The sequence below is a fragment of the Megalops cyprinoides genome, chromosome 17 (genome assembly GCF_013368585.1).
Source record: "Megalops cyprinoides isolate fMegCyp1 chromosome 17, fMegCyp1.pri, whole genome shotgun sequence".
Taxonomy (NCBI): Eukaryota; Metazoa; Chordata; class Actinopteri; order Elopiformes; family Megalopidae; genus Megalops; species Megalops cyprinoides.
In genome coordinates, this window is record NC_050599.1 from 2,793,079 (window position 1) to 2,808,957 (window position 15,879).

Genomic DNA, 15,879 nt, shown 5'->3' on the forward strand with positions numbered 1-15,879 from the left:
ACACAGTCGCAGAAATGATTAATTGAGTTCAGAACCACGGACAGTGTCGCTAATTACCTGGCAGAGGCGTTTTATAATTAACCGGTGAGAAAGCCCAATCTGACAATGTATTTCATCACTTCATTAAACACACGCTCCAGCTCTCTCTCTTCCTCTCTCTCTCTCTCTCTGTGCCACATCTTTACTGTCTACTGGTTCATTAACAGCAAGGCCGTTCTGATTCACTCTCACTCCTGCCCTTCCAGTGTGGATGTGAATAGAATAGAAGTGTTATATTATACTCATTATGTGACATTATCTGTTTGCTTAGCCAATGCTTTCATTTGGGGTAAATTACACAGCTTATATTTTACACATTTATACAGTATATTTATACAGCTGGATGGTTACCACTGTAGTGCAGTAAAACAGTTATACAGTGATTAAGATGAAGGGTACATAGCAGACCCAGCAACCTGTTCCTTCAGCACCATGCCACACTGCTGCCCAGCAGAGAGACAGACCAGGGTGTCTGAGGCTCCATGACTGTGGGAGGAAACCTGTGTCTCAGATATACCGCCCTCACCACACACACACACACACACACACACACACACACACACACACGCACCTGCATTTCAGACACTTCTTCTCTGCTCAGTCTGGGCGGATGCTTTCTGTGAACTGAGACGAAGGGAAAGCAAGAATGTCTTTCCCTGTTGTTCTGAATACACCACACACATAATTAGTTCTGAACACTGCCACTCTTTTGCACTGCCTTAGCAAGGCAAAATCTGAAGACAAAAAGAGCCGGAAAGCAAATGGTGTGTATACCATCCTCAGGAGAGGGTGGTGTGAGAGAAAAGCAGATTAAAGACATAGAATAATGTCTGTAACCTTTATATTCCGGTTCCTTATAAGTTTCTGTTCCTGAACAGAACCTTTCAGCATGCAGCCAATGGGCTTTCAGAGAGGACTGGGAAAGGGTTCTGTGACCTGTGGGCCCTCACCCTTGTCTCTCGGTAACAGCCTGCCAAGAAACCAATGATCTGACCACTGAGGTGAGAAACTGGCTGAAAAACAGGGCTAACAGTTCCACTGTGGAAGGTTTATGTTTATGATTTTCTCAGGCAGTGGAAACTGGATATAGGCCCTCGTTACTTCTCCCAGGGTTTGCAACAAGGCTAAGGATAAAACTCAGAGTAACTGATTGGCTACAGGTTACTGCGCCTGCTTCCTTATTTACATCACTGATTAAGGATCTTTATATAGAAGGATGATATAGGCTTGCTCCAGCAGCACGGTGTGGAATGCTGTGATGTGGTTGGCTGGCTGATGAGCTGCGTTAGTGATAAGTGACTCGTCTTTGGCCCCCTACCAACTCTAAATAGAGCTGATGAAACCCACTGCACCCTTCCGTCCCTCAGTCACGGCATGCATCTACCAAATTAGCCTATCAACAAAACGGACTGGGACTGTGTTTTAGGAAATAGGAAGAACCCACTTGGACAGGATGGTGTCCTTCTATTTTGTAAGATGACATATCCAGTTGTCTGAAGGCTCAGATATAATAACAAAGCATAGCACAACCCAGACTGCAAAAACAATGTCTGAGACTGCTAGCCTTCCAAAACCTTTGTCTGTATCTTCAGTTAACTCTACCTTATTGACCTTATTCTTAAGTCATCATTTCACAGTAGTGACCCTTTTGCCCTGGATTTGGGGGGATGCGTGTGTCTGTGTTGGAGGGGTCACCACTAAATACATTTTTGCAAAGTGTAAGTGAAATTTTGTTTCATTCTGAGTAGAAACAAACTTGAATTCTTTAGTTTGACCGGAATGTGGCTCAAACCAGGGGAAAATTTATGACCAGCCAAGACCATTAAAAGAAGAGCTTCTCTTGTTGTAAGGCTGTACTGCTCTCTATAATCAATACTAATTTGTGCTAGGATTTAAAGCTGTCTGAAAGCTGCTCCACCTTTAAACTGCACGATGCTTAGCTGGTTTAGATAAATGGCTGATTTTACACAGCTAGCTTTCAAACCAAGCCCTACAGATCTCTTGAGCCTTACTTTGTGCCCTGGAATGACTATACCGAGTTTTTATTAAACCTAATAAATCCGTTATTACAGATGGTCTCTCACCATGTCTATGGAAAGGACTCCATTAAAAAGCTTTTATGTGAAGACAAACTTCTATTATGTTTGTCCAGAGTATCACTGGGCCCAGTGTCTATTAAAGACTTGCACTGTGCCTTGAAATTTTGTTGCTTTCCACCCAATCAACTGTTTCCCTCTTACCTCACCAGCTCCATCACCTGCACTATCTCAAGTCACAATTTCTCAAGTGATGATTAAATTCTTTTACTGATTAGTTTTTTTTTTTGTTTTTTCCATTCCCTCTGTAAAACATATTCCTCCGGCGCTTTGTCACAATGCAGCTGTAAAAATGCTCTAAGCAACAAATCAAACTCTGGGACTTGGATCTTTTCTGAAAAAAAAAAGACTAAATGTTAGAGAAGGAGGTATATTAGAGAATGGTTTTCATTTGTGTTCTGAGTCACCGCATTAGGTCACAGCGTATTCGCTCTCACTGTCTTCTGCAGCAGGTCCGTGAGGACGTCGAGCGCAGTGTGGCTCAGAAATGCGTTCAGCATCTCCAAGCAACCTCTCCTCTCCGCACCCCAGAGGTGCTGCACTGAACACCGCCAGCGTTTCAGGCCTGACAGTGACGGAGTGCTGCTTTCGTAACCTCAGCCACGGCTCAAGTATGACTTCAGGACCTGGTAATTGCTTACAGATAAGTAACAAATCTGCAGCACCTCCCCTGTGATCTCATGCGACCTTTGACCTCTGACTCACACGCTGTGGGATCGCGAGAGCTCTCAAAGTGTACGTCATGCTGGGGAATTTTCCCAGTGCTCTGTGCATATGACAGAGATGATTCAGTACAGATAGGTATGTGACCCAGTACACATACACAATTTGCTTCCCAATTATCTCACAGGGACTCTACTACAATCTATCAACAACAATAGAACACAGGGACTATGAACATCAGAAACCAAATTCATCTTATCTCTGGTCAAAACGAGATATGCAGTATGTAATATTTCAAATAATTATAGCTACTTTAAAACAATGTGTGTAATATTTGATTTAGACAGAAATCTTTACACAGAGAGCTTTCTGAGCTTTTTAATAGCTGTGTACAATAGTGTTGTGTTTGTGCTCAAATAGAGATCAGTAGAGCTTTAATCAGTGGTAATTGAGGATTGAAATAAGTTGACCACAGATGGTTGTACAGACCGCAATCATGCTGTTCTCAGTACTTGGATCAGAAGCCTCATGGGAAAGCTGAACTGCTGCTGGAGGTTCCTCCTACACCAAATAAACACTGATGTTTCATGCGGTGATAGGGTGCTGTCAGAACCGGACACACTGTAGTCATTAAGGCCCCCGTGGAACTCATCAAAAGAGTAGGGGTGCAAATACATGTGTCCTCCCCCAATCCCCAATCTGGCACTCCCAAGCGTGCCACATGTTCATCCTCACTGCAGCTGATTGGCCATGCAATTCCTCGCATTCCCTCCCTGCCTGGGATTCCTGGGTGATCACAGCACAAGGGAAGTGAGTTCTCAGCTGACCTCTCTAGTTAAATAGTAATTAAAAGATAATTCAATCCCGTATCTGGTAATGGGAATGTGTATCTTGTCCAATTTCCAGGTTCCCAAAGATATAGAAACAATATTGTTTGAAGGATTTAAATGGTGATATAATGTTCTGTACATGGCTGTGACAGCTATATGACAGAAGATCCAAATAGCAGACTGACTATCAAGAGTATATTACTGACAGAATGCTTCACGTCTGTGGCATGCATGACCACAGCCCCATATAATGCTTGAATGTCAAAAGCTATCGGTCAAGTTGAATTGGATTCACTCGGGCTTCCTAATGTAAACAGGAATGTGAGAACATTGTTTCAACCATCATAGACAGACAGACTCATGAGTCTCCATTGCATTACACCAGGGTGACCTTTGACCTGTCTGGAACATGATCTGAGAGCCAGCTTTGACTGGCAGCTTACTGTGTACCTCAAACAGTCATCTGAGAAAGGAGAGTATCCACCCTGTCTTTGAAATGGAAATTTAACAGCAGGTTGCAGGAAAAATACTAAGTGAAGGACAGTTCCATTCCAGAATACAAACGTGGATTTCTCTTATGAAAGGAAATTACATCATTCATTACACAGCAATTGTATCATCATTGAATTAGAGATACATAGAGGAGTATCAAGACTAAATCAACTTTATAAACTCTTTTAACTAGATTACATAGATTCTATCAAACACTCACATATTTTATTCATACAGATACATACATACAGTCCACACACAGCATGAACCTCTTATACACACACGTTCACTCTCTCAGTTACACACACACACACACACACACACACACACACAATAAGAGAACTGATGAAGTGATGTGTAGTGGAGTGGTTTACTCATTTCCCAAGTTTGTGAACCAACAGGTGCAGATTAGATTCTCCGGTGGGCTACTGTTTAAACTGCTTCCTTAAATATTCAGCCATACTAATGTATATTATGTAAAATGTGAGCTACAGTATGTAACCTGGCCCAGATACAACTACCTGCTTAGCGAATAAACAAGGTAAGGTGATGTATTGCAAGGTGAACCACAAACAGGACACCATGCTTGCACTGGGACTGCATTTTGGAGGTCATACACCTTTCTCTGTGATGAAACTTCTGTGTGACTCAGGCTGGGAGAATGCTGGCAGCCAAATGGCAGTGACGACCTTAGTCCTTCAGTTAGCCCTTCAGCTGTAGTTATAAGCGGTTTTTCAGCGGAGCAGCTAAGCAACGGAGCGGGTAGTTTAATGTCTGCTGCCTGTGTTTTCAGGGTCACTGTAATTTTCAGAAAAAACTGAGATATGTGTGCAAACACAGCCAAGAGAAGCATGCCCAAACAAGGCAGAATGTTAGAAAATTGTTTACACAAAGATACTTTACCAAATACCTGAAGCACCAGGGTGAAGGAAAAAACATTCCAATTGTCACCTCTGAACTTCAGGTATTACCCCATTCCCAGCCTCACTATTTTTAGATGTCGCCACCTGTACATACTTTTAATATTTTTCAGAAGTATGGACACTGCAGATACAGCACACAAATCATCTGGTAATTTGGATGCTGGCTGGATCTTGGATATTAACATTAGTACACAGAAAAAAAATCATTTTAGTAGGTTACTGCTCTTATTTACTCTTATTTAAGCCTATAGGTTTTAAATGTATAGAACACCGATAAAGAAATCAAAAGAATGTCATTAAGAACATACAGCATTAAGCAACTAAATTTTTACTACGCATAAAGATTCAGCATCTCATTTTAGCATACTGCCTTCATTAGTGGAATGGTGTTACTCTACTGACAACATCTGTTATTGATGTCCATAAACCCAGTGTATAAAGCGTCAGCTTTTTTCTGTTAGATTGATTTATTTTGCAAGTGTCTTAATTGTACGGACCGTAAAAACCTTAGAAAAATATTACACTCACTCCCCTGGCTGTTTCTTTCTCAAACACAGACTCAGCTTCAATGCAATTACATGTTAATAGTCCTGTCAGCACAATGTGATTAAGCTTGCTCTCAGACTGAAACGAGGTGACAGAAAGTTCAGTCATTGTGGTATGAGGCAGCTGTAAAGTGGAGTGACTGCAGACAGGAGTGTAAAGCTGTCCTGTGTATCTGACTCTCCACCACATTTAAAACACATTTCAAATAATTACTGCACACACCCATTCTGCCTCCAGGCATTTTCGTAGTCTAATTTCACAAAATCAAAGTTTAGTGTGAGTCCAGGCGTTTTCCAATGCTCATTCCAATGGTGCTGCTGCAACAGCATAAATAACAGTACATACAGCACCAAATACCACACATTCAGTCATTTAGCGTCTAACAGTCCAGAGAGGGCTTCACAGTACACAGACACACAGACCAGTAGGCAGGCAGAGAGAGAGACAGATAGATCTTTCAAAGACACACAGACAGTAGGATTTTGCTCCTCCAGGTTTCTGTAAGTATTCTGGAAGTTCAAAAATTCCCAGAGCAGCTCTGCTCCTGTTGGGTAAAGAGATCTCTAATGTGACTTAGTGAGTCCAGGGAAAACCTGGGTCAGCGATGGACCAAAAGCCCCGCTGTAACCGTGACGGACCCTGGGCAGCAGACCCAGCTGTCCACGGGTGAAGTTTCTCTGGGTATTTATAGGGTCTCCCACTCGTGCACCTGGCCTATGAGGGACAGAGGAGGTGTATCACTTTATATGCAATCAGCAAGTGAACGGATGCCACTCATAGCAGATACTTTAATTTTACTCCTCAGCTGTAGGCCTGTAGCACACCAATCGGCAGTTGTAAATAATTGGTGATCAGCCCTGGGGTTGGCCATGGGGGGGGGGGGGGGGGGGGGGGGGCTAACTGATGGTCCCTGCTGCTCTCCGGGTGATTGGCTTCCACGGCGTGCCATGCGTAGCATCCCCCCAGCACTGCTATACTTAGACACGAAACGGGGGGTATATTGATAGCGCTCAGCCTCTCTCGCCTTTAACACGGACATTCCTTTGTGGTGTGACGGCGTGGTTAAATTGGGAAACAAAGACTGGTTTGGGCCAGTTTGAAATAGCTCTCACTCACAATCGGTATGCGGTTCAGAAACGGCGACGGGTCAAATATACCTCCGCCCTTCAGTTGAATGGCCACACACCTGCCATGGTCCCTCACCGGGAAATAACATCACACAACGGAAGTGTGGCGAAAGGGAGAGTTCGCTAATTTGGCTGTCCAAATTTAATCATATCTATTCTTAGTCCTTTACAATACATGCTAGAGAGTGCATCATGAACATGAATTAATTTCAAACAAGAGTAGTCACTGTGCTATTATGGCTAATAATTACATTACATTACTGTCATTTAGCAGACGCTTTTATCTAGAGTGACGTACATAGGTTACTATTTCACCCATTTATACAGCTGGATGTTTTCTGAGGCACTTTCAGGTTAAGTACCTTGCCCAAGGACACAACAGCATTTCCCTAGCAGGGAATCAAACCAACGACTTTTCGGTTGCAAACCCTGCTTCTTACCGCTACACCACGCTGCTGCCCCAGAGAGAGCGAAATTATGCTTTTTTGTATCCTGTTGTATTGCCTGATGTGAGCCAGAGCCTGAGACCTGTTGGGGATCTGAGGGGCATGAGGTGGGCCAGCACCAGTGCCCAAATCTATTTTAGCCCGGGTGGCCTACGTAGTTAACTGAGGCGAAACAAGGTAATGACAGGTGGTGGCAGCTGTCCAAAAATCCCCTTGATCCCGCAGCACTTGAAAATGCCTTCGGAAAAAAAGGCTTTGATTCGAACGCTCTGCGGACTTCAGTGAATGCGGCTAAGTAAAGGAGGACAGAGCCTCCGGAACTCCAGCGATGACAGGATTCCATAGCTGGACTCAGTGCTGTAATGCGCAGTGGAGACCAAAATGCTGCACCATGCAGACTTCAAGCTTCATTATTTCTCTGAACACTTTGGCGAAATTAGAGGAGATGTCAGGCACTCACAAAAAAAAATTCCTCTAAAGGAATGCAACGAGCTCTGTCATGGCATGGTCAGAATGTTGGGGAGGGGAACTTTACCTCATCTATCCAATGATCAAACACATGCCTAATGGGGGAGAGTGTAGGTTAAAAGTAAAAATGTTTAAAAAATGTAGGTTTTCAAGACCTGAAATACAGTCTCTGTCACCAATTACAGTGCCCCATTGTGCACCACTGAGTGCTGTGAGAGAGCTCAAATCAATTCTCATGAGCATAATTTTTAAACAGATTATGTATATTCCATCCCAGTAATTTTTTTTACCAATACATGAGGTTGATTCTAATAATAGTATTTATTATAATTAGAGTGTACCGTATTGCTATTTCCGAGGAATAATAACGAAAAAACATTTTTAAAAATGACCAAGTAATGTGTAGTACAATAATACTAAAATAATAGTCAAGCGCAAAACAATAAACCTTCAAGTCGTGAAACAAGCGCTTAAATCTGGGTCACCCCCGCAGGTCTGTTATTAGCTACAGTGTGTTATATTCTACCTCCCTGGGACTCCACTGAAATTACTGAGACAGAAAGTTCAGACCTAGATCATTTGGCATTTTGTATACGTCTACTGTAGCACTTGCAGAACTATTCAGTACAAAGGTCACATGTTTTGGCAGTCAGGTTACACCTCATATTCATAGCCTCCCTGCGCAGCTACTTTGCCGCAGTTGTCCCTGAAACATTATGAGAAGCTCAAAGTTCACACGTTCCCAAGGGATCGACCTCCTTTCTGAGTCTCGGGCAGAGGGGACTGTGGATTCCGACCACGCCCACTGCTTCAGACGACCCTCTGACCTCAGGGTAGGGCTGGCCAGACGGGGTGGGCTTCTGCTGCCATATGCTGAAAATATTTTGCATATTTTATGTATATTTTTATGTATGATAATATGTATAAAAAAACATAATATTCAATGATATATATATATATATATATATATATATATATATATATATATAATGTGTATATATATACAGTTCACTCATTTTGAAGTGTGTGAAGAGCACCAGCTAAGGGACAAAATGTGAATGTAACCGCTGCACACATTTAAGGTTTGCACAGTTCTGCATATTTCATTCACATTCCCACACTCCCTCACAACCCCACATGCACATAAATATGAGCATTATATCATAGATTAAAAAAAAACGTGTGCCTATCTCCTGTAAATATGGAACAATAGTACCTTTTCAGTTCCCTGTCTTTGACAGACCGTCATTTTTCTGAAAGTCGAAAACTGGAAATGTTCCATTCAGGACTTATGAATAAATATAAATGATAGCATTCTCACAACCAGGCAGTCCGTCTCCTCTTCCTCAGAGTACACAGTGGGCTCATGCTGTTTCCTGATCTCTCTGCATTTATTGACCCTCAATTCAATGTTTTGCTGCCATCATTTACCATCATAATTCGGGCCTTAGTAAGATCCAGCTTTAAGTCTTGAAGTGCATTACGACATATTTTAATACCTGTCAGTCTGAATGGCATTCTGTGAACGCAGCATTTTTTAAAAGTATGCCTCTGTACATTGAGTCAATGCGATTCAGACTCCATGCGATATCAGAGGATCTTTGCTTCCTTAGACACCTTCAGATATACATATCAGGTTCAACCAAGTTCAGCTGTTTTGCTGGATTAGCCTTATTCCTTGGCTACAGAAAACAATTAAATATTTGTTAGTCGTCCTTGTGCTCTGTCTTCTTTATCATTGTTTTTACCAAGTATTTTATTTTTACTTATTCTCCTGCTTGTGTTTCCTTTCTGTAATAAGCACTTTGAACACCTCATTTTGGAAGGTGCCATATAAACAGTTATGATTATTATTTCCTTGGCAGGTTTCCTACTGATTTCTATCTCAGTTGTAGGTAACGCGTCTCCAGAAATGTGGGCGAATTTGATATTTATGATAGAAATCAAAGTAAGTGACGAATTAAAGTTTAAAGGCCGCAACAAGCATTATAACTAAGCGTGACAACTCTCAGTAATGTGCGAACATGCCCCTCTTATTGGCCAGATGGAGTTTTTCCCGCCCCTTTCTCTGCAGCAGTGGTGATTTGAGACGCAATCGGACGTCTCCACTAAATCACATCGTGTCATCACAGTTGCCCTCTAGGCTCTCGAATCCAGCTCAGTGAACATGACATCATGTGTCACCTTACAAGGAAAACCTGAGAGGTAGAGATTATACGCAGAGCCTAATATAAAAATAGATGTCATGGCCAAGCTTAATGCAATGCAAGATAAGAAACCAGGCCAGCGTTTTCTGTGAAGTGTCAAGGATGTCAAGGAAAAGCAAGTGAAAGAGGACAACGTTACAACATTTTCAATGAGATTTGTCTGTTGCTGCATAGACGTCAAGACTTAGATGTGCCGATTTCTGAAAAAGTATTATCACTGTCTATTCATATAGAATAGAATACATATGCAAGATGCTGGCATTTCATGCAGAAAAGGTTGCTAGTAAATGTAAGATCATCGCCACAGAAACAAACCTTGGTATCATTTGTCCTTTCAACCTGCATGTAAATTGAATCATATGTTAAATATATTTAAATGGGATGTTTGCTGGCCAATTGGCAAGCAGTGATGATGGAGCACATAATTAAGGGCAGTTTGCAGTTTTCATAAACAGTTTGACTGAATGAGTAACTTCTGTTGAGAACTCCCACAGTCTGTCATTCTAGAACAGACACTCCACTCCCAACAGAACAGTAGCATAAACAGGTTTTAGTAGTTGGTTAAAAACTTTTACTGTTAAAAAGAACAGTAAATTTCCAAGGTTTTCATCTCAAATATCAGAGCAAACAGCATCCCAGTCGTTCCTGTCAGCTGATGAGACATACACTCAGAATTTGGGACAGTCTCAGTGTTAAGCAGGACGACCAGCCCTGCTTATCTCAGCCATACATTTTGTGTAAACTACTGCACAGCTTTGATAGTTCTTGAGCGATGTATGGAAATAAAACTAATTCTAAAATGTAGCCATTGACAATCTAAAAAAACATTTTGGCTTGCTTTTTTCCCCAGCAGTGAATATAAAACGTGTCTCAGTGGCTGGACTTGCCAGGTGGTCAGCCAGAACAAATTATTAACAAGAGCAGGAACCTGGTAAAGATAATTTTTCTATCTCCTCAGACCTCTGTGCAGCAGACCTAATCTTTGGAAACCCGTCCAAAACGGTGACATCACTGGCCAGATGCAGTTTTCCAGCAGCCCAGCCTCTCACACTGCTCTGGAGGGATGGGAATGAAGTCACTTCCCCCATAAACACAGAGAGAGGCCGGGAGACAAGATTACTGCTGACTGAGTCCTATTCCCCTGCTGTTTACTCCCAGTATCTATCTGCATAAACCTGAAAGCACTCCACTGTCTATTCAGCGGTCAGGTTAAGTGTACCGTCTTCACTTCCTTGGAAGAAAGAGGAGAAGAGAAATACCTGGAAAGAGGGGCTGAGGAGGGAGGGGTTCAATGAAAAACAAAATCCTGGCAACAGATCAACCCATTAGACAAACCCTTGAAATGTCCAATATGTTCCTGCCAGACGCTCTCTGTTGTATTACAGTTTCTCATTGGGACAGAAGTCATATGACAGATTCACATTAATGTGCAGCATGTTAGTTACATGCATTGATTTGCTATCACTAAAGCATGTGCCTTAGGGTTTGCTAATTGCCATGGTGTATGTGCCATCGGATTACAGAAAAACAGGAAAATATCTGATGTGCGTGTGACAGAGTGCATTTGCAGAAGGCCCTCTGTGGCGGTGTCTTTTTTTCAATTAAACAAAATAAGACTTGATTGATTGATTGATCACTTGGTTGATTGATTGTTTCAGGTGAGACCGCACACCAGGGACAGGTGGGGAAGCACACAGGGAGGTAGACCCGGTGCATCCAGGGCAATTGCCTTGTTTGTTTTATTGTTACTCTGTCTGTCTGGTGGGCTCCTCGAGAGAGTCCTGGGATTCCTGGTGTCAGACACACCTGTCACCAAACTGATCACCACACTGGAGCCATAACATACCACCCCCAAGGGAGAGTGCTGTGCAGCCGCATCCACCAAAACCAGCCCCGGGGCTAATCTGAAAAGTGCCCCTTTCTGCTCTCAGTGAAGTGTCGGCAGGGTGATTTTCACTGCCCTGGCAATCAGAGCACAGCCCCGCTGATATGAAGCAGGCGCTGAAGGCAAGCTCCAAGCAGAGTGTCTGCGGTTGGCCTTTCACTGGGAGAAAGTCTGTAATAATAACGTCTCTCTCTGTGCTGTCTGGCTCCCATGGTAAAACCTTAATGCCTTTAGACAAATTGATCAAGTCTTCCCATGATGCTTCTCGGTCATCCAGGCCCAGTGGGCTTCAGATCGAATTGAGCAGCATGATGTCAACCAAGCCATGGACCACCCACTCTTTCTCTATTGGCCAATGAGCTGTCTGACTTCATTCCAAAGAACTGTTTACTTCCTTTTTGCATTTCCATCTCCTTCCTTATTGTACTTGAAAACTTAAAATAGCTTTTCTAAAGAACCATTTGCAAGCATATCTGCTGTTCTCGCACTTCCATTGAAGCAGTGAGTTTACTCCCCTCCCCAGCTATACACAGGACAATTACATCTATGATATTTAAGTAATGACATAACAATTAACGAATGTCAGTAATAATAAAAAAAAACATATAATGCTTTGCATGTACGACTGCTTTCTAAAACTTGCCTTGGTTTCCCAGTTACTTATGATTCCCTTCATAAAAAATGCATGATAGCTTCACCAGGAGAACAGTATGTTAGTTCATTGTTCTATGGCTATGTGTGTCTTATTGTGAAGCCATATATACAAATAAACAAACGAGAACCCTGAATTGGGACCGTGTTTTGTTGTCATGGAAACAGCGAGGTTGCTGATGTAAGCATTGAGGCAGAGGCTGTTATTTCCCATGCTGTCAGAAGGCTGTGCTGAAATAGCAGAGTGATCTCACTGCCACTGTCCCTGCCTTATCGCTTGGCATTTGGCTGTTAGTGAATCAGTGACGCGTACAATGGCTGAAGCCAATCATTCACAGCGCAAAATAGGCGGCAGCGCATATAAGACGATATGAAAATAGTACCGATTCATATTACGTCAGTATGTTTGACCATCTTCATGAATGCGGGTCGTCAAGGACAAACATTCATTATCTGACAAAAACATTTTTATTTGGAGAAAACTACAACCTTTATAAAAGGGGATTTTAATATCATCATGAGGAATTAGACACTAAACACAAATAACCTCTGTACTTTCAGTAATGACCACAAAAGTATTCATTCAAGCGTCACTTATGTAGAAGGTCACTGATTTAGAAGGCCTGAAAATTATCCAGCTTGATAGTTATCTGCAGACGGAGCCAAAAACATCTGCACATGTAGGAACTGTTTAATGACCGAGGCAGTGTTACTGAATCAACATGCATCTTTCCCTGTCAGCTTTTAATTCTCCTCTGAATGCAGTGCACCATGACACTGTCAACTGCTTCTCTTTAGTATAAAGCACTAATAAATTTAACAGCCTCTTCTCTCGGAATGAATAAAAAGTTTTATCCTTTTAATGTTTAATTTGTTTTCAATGGCGTAAATTGAAAAGTCAAGAAACAGAAGACATTTTAGACAATTCCCGAAAAAATATGAGTGGTCAACTTCAATATTGATGAATCAGTATACGGGCTGTACGTGGCCATCAGCTGTAAAATGAACAATGTTTATACGATATTCAGCTTAACCAAATAAAGTAATAGTGAGGGGTTTGGGAAAAAAACTCCCCAGGGGGCTATATTGCATGATGTATGAAAACATAAATGATTTCATCTAATGACTCAGCCCCCATCAGCGGCAGTGATGTTGGCTCCTACTGGACTCCAGCCAGGGCTGAACACTGAAACACACAGTAACGAAAGATAAAAAATCTCCTCCAAGTCACTGTTTGCTCACAAAGGAAAATCAAGCACACAAAATGTGGTGACTACAAACAACTCAGGATGAAAACGTATTGAAAGTGGAAAAAGGAGAGAGACTCGTTTTGGTCCCCAGAGGCTTGAGTATTGTGCCCTGGTCGCTTTGGCTGCGGACCTGTGGAGATGACATCAATAGCCCAAGATGCCCCATAAAGTTCATTGTGGAGCATTAAAAAGGAGGGGCTTTGTGCGGTCTCAAATAACGTCCGTGAGGAAAGCAAAGGGGGGATTTTTATGGTCCTCTATATGTATGGCAATATCTGTCAGATGCAGGCCCCCTGATTCTCACAGAGCAAGACGTTTATATCTTACACGTCAGATTTTGCATCAGAAATATTAGGATTAAGAGTTAATTTAGAAGATTATTGAATCATCCTGAAAACAAGTAGTTTTCTGGGCAGACATGAAAGCAGCAAGAGAAGTCATGGAAAGGCATACAAATACGTAGATAAAATAAAATTAGATCATCTAAAATGAATTATTACAGGCTGACAGGGCCTCTGTGCTTTCACAGAGTTGAAGTCATGGGAACGTTTCACAGTGTCGGGCGGGAAAATTACTACAAAGTTGCAGTGACCCCTGATTTATGAATGCATTATGTTTAATTTTCTATTTCTTTGAAGTACTCTGGCTCTGCTGGTTATTTGCTTGTACATGTAACTCTGCATCCCTCGAGTGAGAGAGTTCTTCTGGTAAGAGACTTCATGAATCAATGCTCAGAAACCGTGGGCTCCTTAACGTTGTGATTCATGAAAGGCTTTGCGCGCGGATCTGTTTGTGAGTCAGCGTGTATACAGCTCTGTCCCAGGAGATGCCTTTCCGATAAGAAATGAATAAAAAGGACAGGAAATCAAAACAAATTGCCCATCTGTTGCTGTGCTAATGAGAATGAGTGATGGAAGTACATTCTATTAGCAGAAACAGCAGTTCCTTGACTTGATACAGTAACTAGTACATAAGCCATGTTTTCTACCATTTTTCTGTAACTGAGGGGATTGACAGGTTCTTTTTAAAGTGCATAATCTGCCCCATGTTGATAAAACATAACACTGTGCATCTGTTTCACCTGTCAGCAGCAGTAGAGCCACGCAACCTTCATTTACAGTGACCAGCGCTTAACGGAAACCAGGGAGGGTCGTGAAGTCACATAAAGCATTTCCAGTAAGTTACCAGGGAAGTGGAATGGACAGGTCTATGCTTACCTGCACACGGTGGTCCCAGGTCACAGGTCCCGGTTCACAGGTCAAAGTTCAGTAGCGAATAATTCAATCCTAGTGCAGGAACAGTCCATCCCAAAGACACCTCACCTCAGCTGCCAAAACTCTAGAAACGCCTAACATCACCAAGATGGACTTCCTGGTCCCTTCTTCTTCTTCCTCTTCTCCCTCTCTTCCCGCTCTGTTGAGAGGGGTCATGCAGAAAATAAAGACTGTCCTCTCTCCTCTCACTAGCTTTAACCCAGCAGAGAGACACAGACGCTGAGAGGATGAGTGAGCGAGAGAGAGCGAGAGAGAGAGACCAATAGCAAAGCGGAGGAGGTCAGAACGGTTCTTTTCCCACTTTTGTTTGGAAAGTTCACTTCTTTCTGGGAGAGGGAGAGAGAGAGAGAGAGAGAGAGCAAGCGAGAGGAGAGAGGTCTGGTTTCCTCTGCCGGGAGACCACTTCTCTGTTCCTCTCCCCCTTTGTTCCCCTGTGTGTGTGCTGTGTGGGGCTGCGCTGTGTCAGGGTTATATTTAACCTGCTCTCTCAGTCACTCATGGCTGTTCGCAGCTGGGTGGGTTCAGGGAGGCTTTTCTCAGACCCTCTGACAGCTGAGCTATCATGCTGTTTCACGCCGGTGAAGTCCAGCGGAGCCAATCCGGCGGTAGGCAGGGTTGAGAACCAGCCCGTGACAGGGCTCCTAATCGTGCACCTCATCGCCTAGTTAGAACTGCTTCCCAGTTTCTCTTAGTAGAAACAGTTTTCATAGAAAGTGCTACACACCAAAGCACACTACCAGTCAAAAGTTTGGACACACCTGATGAAGATAATGGGGAACATGCATTCAAAGACATTTTGATCTAAAGACTTATGCTTAAATGCTTGAAATTTGTTTCTGAGACATATATAAATAGTGAAGTTGATGCTTAGTTATGAATTTATTTCCCAAAAAAAATTATTCTTCTATTTTTGGCTACTTTGAAGAATCTGAAATATAAGATGGTTTTGATTTGTTTAACACTTTTTTTGGTCACCGTGTAA

The 15,879-nt window shown here is 42.5% G+C and overlaps 1 protein-coding gene across 2 annotated transcripts in view; it reads right to left on the reverse strand.

Annotated features, from left to right (window-relative positions):
- The window catches only part of LOC118792621 (filamin-A-interacting protein 1-like), a 30,313-nt gene extending 15,043 nt beyond the window's left edge, over positions 1–15,270 (reverse strand). For both annotated transcript variants that reach the window (XM_036550507.1, XM_036550508.1), the window contains exon 1: positions 14,841–15,270. The gene's annotated coding sequence lies outside the window, so the exon portion shown is untranslated. The remainder of the gene's footprint in view (positions 1–14,840) is intronic.
- Positions 15,271–15,879: the final 609 nt, after the last annotated feature.